Raw genomic sequence first — 6,055 nt, forward strand, 5'->3', positions numbered from 1 at the left:
GATGCACGATTAAAAAAGAAAGAATTTGAACAAGGGGATAAAGTATTGGTATTCCAATCACGTTTTAAGTTTTCACCTGGTAAACTTAGATCCCGATGGACTGGGCCATATATAATAAAACAGGTTTTTCCATCTGGATATGCAGAGTTGTATGGTAAAGACGGTGGAACTTTCAAAGTGAACGGACACAGACTCAAGTTATACTTTGAAGAAATCAATACTACGGAAAGAGACGAAACCACCTTCTACCCTAAGGACAAATAAATTCAGGGTAACTCTAAGGTTTTAAACTCCATTCTCGATTTTTATTCTTATCTTTAAGAGTGGGGTTAGATTGGTCTTTCCCTAGCAGACCCTAAAGAACTAGTCTTCTCCCTCCATTCTACCTTTTTAATTTCTTTTTGTTTTTATTGTGTAATTTCAAGATGCGCAGTCAGTATATCTACAACCATTTCATTTTAAAGTGCGATAAGATTTTACCGAGGGATGTGGTGTTAGATATTAAGAAAAGATGCGATAAGGCGAGGAAAGAAGAAAGACAGAAACTAAATGAGACCAACTATGCAAGAGGAAAATCTAAATCAGCTAAAAGGCGTCGAGCACGTCATTTGGGTAAATGTGTGAAATGTGGAAAACCGACTCACTCCGGAGATTGCCCAAAGAACCAAACGGACTCTAATTACGAGTACGTAACCTTATGCCAAGAAGGACCTTTAAAATGTGCAGAAGAAAACCTCTTAAACCAGCGAGGTTACGCCTACGAAGCAATGGGGAGCGAAATAATGCGACTCCACTACGAGGCGAGCCAATGAGGCTTCACTCTTTAAATCTTTTTCTTGCCAATTGTGTGTTTGTGCATTTTTTGTGTGTAATGTTTTGGTGTGTTTGGTTTGTTTTTGTTTGTTGTATATTCTATTAAAACGGTCTACCATTTAAAAGTGATGAACCTTGAGTTCAATATGTTTTTATTGAAAACGATAAATGTTAAGTGTTACAACTGAATTATCGTTTTTCAAATTGCACGAAATTTCTTGTTGGATTCATAAGATATCTGTTAAATAGTAAACCACGAAAACAAAATAAAAATTTAAAAAAAATCCTTTCTACTAAATTGAAGGTGAAACGCCTTGAGTTTAACTTGTTTCTTTGAAAATGAAAATGTTAGGTGTCACAACTGAATTTTCATTCTTCAAAATTGCACAGAATTATTTTTTGTTAAATTCTAAAAGTCTATAGTAGATTGAAAAAAAAATATACCTTTTTATCAATAACCGTAAAAATATATAACTTGTAAATCTTTGTCGTGGATAATGATAGGTTTGACGACCGAATTTATCTCTACCTAATCGATAGGAAACAAAGTTTTAAGTTTGAAAATTAGTTGATTTAGGGGTATACAAAAAATAGAGTGTATTTTAATTTGTGTAATTTTTATTTTTCATGTACTTGTTCTAAAAATTAAAAATGTTAATATTTTTAACACAAAAAAAAAATAGAGTGTTTTTATTTTATTTTAAATTTGTTTTCGAAAAACTTTAAAAACTTTAACTTTTAATGGATTGAATTTTATAAATTGAAATTAAAAATTTATAAACGGATTAAGATCAGGTGTAACAACCGAATTTCCGTTACAAATATAAATCTATAAAAGATATTTTAAAATCAATTGTTTATAAGTTAAAAAAAAAAAAAAATTACAGACAAAGCATACGCGAATCGTGACACCTATGATTTATGATTTTTGGTTTGTTTCTGTTTTGTTTTGAATCATAGAACTCAAACTTCCAAAGTTGTTGAAATAAATTGATTCATGTGGTGTTGAAAACAAGTTTGTAGGTTGAATTTAGACTCTTTGCTAACATTAACACATCCTATTGGGATGATTTTCTTGTTTTAAAATGTTATGCAGGGACCATTTAGAATGAGGGCATTTAACCAACAACAAGCACAAGATCAAGTTACCCCCGAAATGGAACAACAACTCTTGAACCTACACCCGATCCTGCAATTTCCTAACGAATTACATCAAAAGGTGCAAAAAGTTAAGGATTTACTCATTCTGGTAAATCGAACCATCTCTCCAGTTTACGTTGTTGATTGGGATCCCCTAGGAGACCCAGTCAACTTAGATACACCGATAAGGGAAATTTTAACCCAAAGTTTCACGAATGAATTTGGAGAAATCACGTATTATAATGATTTTGAGAGATTGTTTAGGTTAAATTCTCCTGTATATAGAGAATGGTGTTTAGAATTTTATTCTACCGTTAGGATGAATATACACCCGAAAAATATCGAAGATACTAGTTTCCTACAATTTCGACTGGGTGGGGTAGATAGAGAAATGTCCCTAGGTGACATGACTTTGGCTTTAGGAATTTACGACGGTAATCAGATAAATGCTCCAGGTTTTTGGGAATATATTTTTACTGGAGCTAAATATACAGGAGATTATGATTCTTTGAGCGTCTGGCGTTCTTTTTCTCAAAAGAATACATATGTAGCAGGGCAAGAATCATACCTTAAGATCACTGATGTTCGCTATCGAATAATTCATAAATTTATAGCAAACACAATTAACCAAAGGGCATTCCTTAATACAGATAAGATTAATTATGTTGACCTTTGGTATTTGGATGCAATCAGAGATAGGGATACATTTATTAGTATACCCTATGGAGTGGCCTACTTTTTGGCCCATATAGGTAAGGGTGCTCGAGGATCCAGTGACATGTCGGGAGGACACTATGTCACGTGCTTGGCAGCCTGGTTCGGTCTCGACCCGAACGAATTAGATCCTCCAATCCAGCCGATAGATCAACAGGTTCGTACTTTAGGATTGGAGGTGTATAAGACAGCTAAGGCTATACGTGTGAGGGGTGGGGTACGTAGTTTAAGGCAACAGGAAGTTGCTGCTCACGCACCTATGGAGGAGGATGATGAACCCGCGAGGGAAGCTAGGAGGAGACGCAGAGAGACAGATCAGGCTAGCTCGTCTCATACAGGTACTTCTGATTTCGATATGCTCCAAAATTCTTTTAACGCATTGAGTTTAGATGTACGTAACTCATATCAAAACTGGGGAGTGAGATCAGAAGACCAGTATACTGCTTTGTCTCGGCAATTGGGGGATATTAGGCATACCCAACTAGATCAGTATAATTTTCTGTCTAACATCCGATACGATCAAAGGGGTCAGGGAGCACAATTAGAGTGGGCGCATCATCAGGCATATTTATACGCGTCTAACCCGCAGAATTACGCACCCTCAGCCTATCCTTCATACCCCCAATGGCAGACACCCAATGACCCTCTACCTCCACCATATGACCATAACGCCGCCATAGCCGCGAGTCAGGATGCATATAGGCGTTTCTACGAGGAACAACGCCTAAACGAGCAACGGCAGCAACAGCAACAGGAAGAAGGCGAACAGGGAGGCCCGTTTTGGAATCCATTTAACTAGTTCTATTCTTTAAAACATTTTTATTTTTATGGTTTGTAATAACATAATTGTATGGTGTGTATTGATACTTTTTATACTTCTTATGTTTTATTATATATTAGTAAGAAATTAGTGTGGGGTAATATTGTTTTGTACGATTGAAGTACAACCCCATGTTTTGTATGTTTTTAACATGGTTTTGACAGGTACAGAAGAAAATGCAATTAGACGAAACGAAACATCGAATTACATTGTGATACAAACGTTGGATAAAATCATAGGTAAAACAATTTGAAAATCCAAATGGGTTAACAAAGGAAGTTCCAAATACTTCACACTATTTGTCCTCTCAAATTTATACATTATTATCTGATTTTATGTAATGAGGGCATTACATAATCTTAAGTGTGGGGTGGGAATATATAAATTCTCGAGAACTTATAATTTGGTGATTTTTATCAAGATTTATAAAATTTTTAAACAAATATATCAAATGAATTTTTAAGGTAACTACGAGCGATTAAAGCATAGGCGTCAAAAACCGAAATTATCGTCTCAATACATTAAAAACGCATAAGTTTATTTGTTTAAAACCTATAAAAGAAAACCAATTATAACAAGAATTTATAAAACCTTATGTTGAGAACCATATATCACATGTTTCTATGAAGTTATTGCAGATATCATTGCTTTGGAACGTATAAACCTGAATATTCCACTATTACGAGTAATAGAAGATGAATCAAGTCCATCCCGTAAGGAAGTAAAGTCTTCCAAATTGACACACTTGCTAACTTATGTTAGAAGATGTAGTCCAGAACAGCTGTAGGTTGACGAAAAATCTTGAAAAGTCATCCCTAAGATCGGTTGGAAATCCACCTAACCTCAGCATCAAACAGGGTTTTTGGTGGTCAGACTTATCCTAACCATGAGAAGGATATGTTTCGTACAATGGGGGGGCACAATGCAAATTAGCTTTTAAGACTAATGAATCTAATCCTCAGATGGATGATCTCCGTAAAGATTAACCGCATCTATGTTTGACCGCGGTCAACATACATATGCCATAACAAATTGAGGTGTGCAAACTCATGGTTCACCGATGATATTTGGACACGATATAATTTTGTTCTAAAACTTATGCTATTTTATGAATTATATTTGTGTAAAACCATTTTTTGGACATTCGGCTTCAAGTTCCATGATACTACAATCATGGGGGCGAATAGCTTGCTAATCGCCGACTGAGACTTCGGTTTTCAGTTACCCTCAACCGGAATTTGAGGTTAAAACCGGAAAACGTGTCTAGTGTAAAAACTAGCATGACATTTTATAAAATCATAAAACATTTTCACAAGGTCCAATTTTCCCTAAGGATCCAAATTTTTAAACCTTAATCACGAGTTTCATGTTTGTTTCTGTTGTCAGAATTTCGTTTCGTGTGGTGTGCGTGTGACTCAATAAAAATTGTGTAGTGTGCAAAACTTATTCCATATAGCGTGTGTTTCATTTCGTGTAGTGTGTGTTGTGTGATCTAATGTTCAATAAGGAAAAATATGTAATGTTCTAATTCTGTTCAAAGATGTAATTGCTTGAGGACAAGCAACGTTCAAGTGTGGGGTATTTTGATATTGCTCTAAACATACATATTATTCGACGCAATATCAGTTATATTTCATCAACTTTTATCATCTAAAAAGACATTCAACGTATAATATTCAAGAAAAACGACAAAAGTGGACAAGAGCTTGAAGTTTGAAGAAACGATGATAAAACGATAGTTTTAACCAAATTTATATCAAGAAACGTTTATCCGAATGAAAGTACAAGATAGATGAAGAAAAGAGTTCAAATGGAAAGTGCCAAGTCAGTACACGTCAATACGGGATCAACAAAGAACAAACGAAAAAGAAACATAAGGGAAACTGTCATTAACACATACGCGAATCGTGTAGGTCTACACGAAACGCGTAGTAATTTGTTCTTACGCGAATCGTGTAACCATACACGAAACGCGTAGTATTAGGCAGAACATAATCATTGATTCAGATAAGGGCGGCTGGCTTTTGAGTTTTAAAACAATTCTTTTGTTGAATTGTGATACAGCAAGGAACCAACTACTCCCTTCTATTCATGTTAAATACGGAGTATGTACAAGAGAGAGATATTACACAAAAATTAATATACACACATACACATTACTGTCAATTATTAGCACTCTGTATTATTTTCATTTCAGTTTCAAAGTTCAAATATTAGGATTAGTTTTAAATATTAAGGGTGTATTGTTCGTGATTAAGGGTATTATTGTACGCATGAAAGGGGTGTTATTATTGTAATTTTCCTACCGTTTGAAGTTAATGAAAGTGAAGATATTTTAGTAAGTTTACTCTGTTAAAATTAGCGTTGTTATTATGTTTGCATATCTATATTTTTATGTTTACCCTAGTATAATGAATAGCTAAATTTCCATAGTGTTTGCTTAGATGTAGAGCCCCTAGTGAAATGGATTGATATCAATTGTAAAAGTTAAAATGTAACTTTAGTATTTTTAATATTGAGCCTAGTTAAAAGAACCATTTTTATGTAATTAGGTATTTAACCCCTACC

Source organism: Rutidosis leptorrhynchoides, chromosome 7, assembly GCF_046630445.1.
Source record: "Rutidosis leptorrhynchoides isolate AG116_Rl617_1_P2 chromosome 7, CSIRO_AGI_Rlap_v1, whole genome shotgun sequence".
NCBI classification, from domain to species: domain Eukaryota; kingdom Viridiplantae; phylum Streptophyta; class Magnoliopsida; order Asterales; family Asteraceae; genus Rutidosis; species Rutidosis leptorrhynchoides.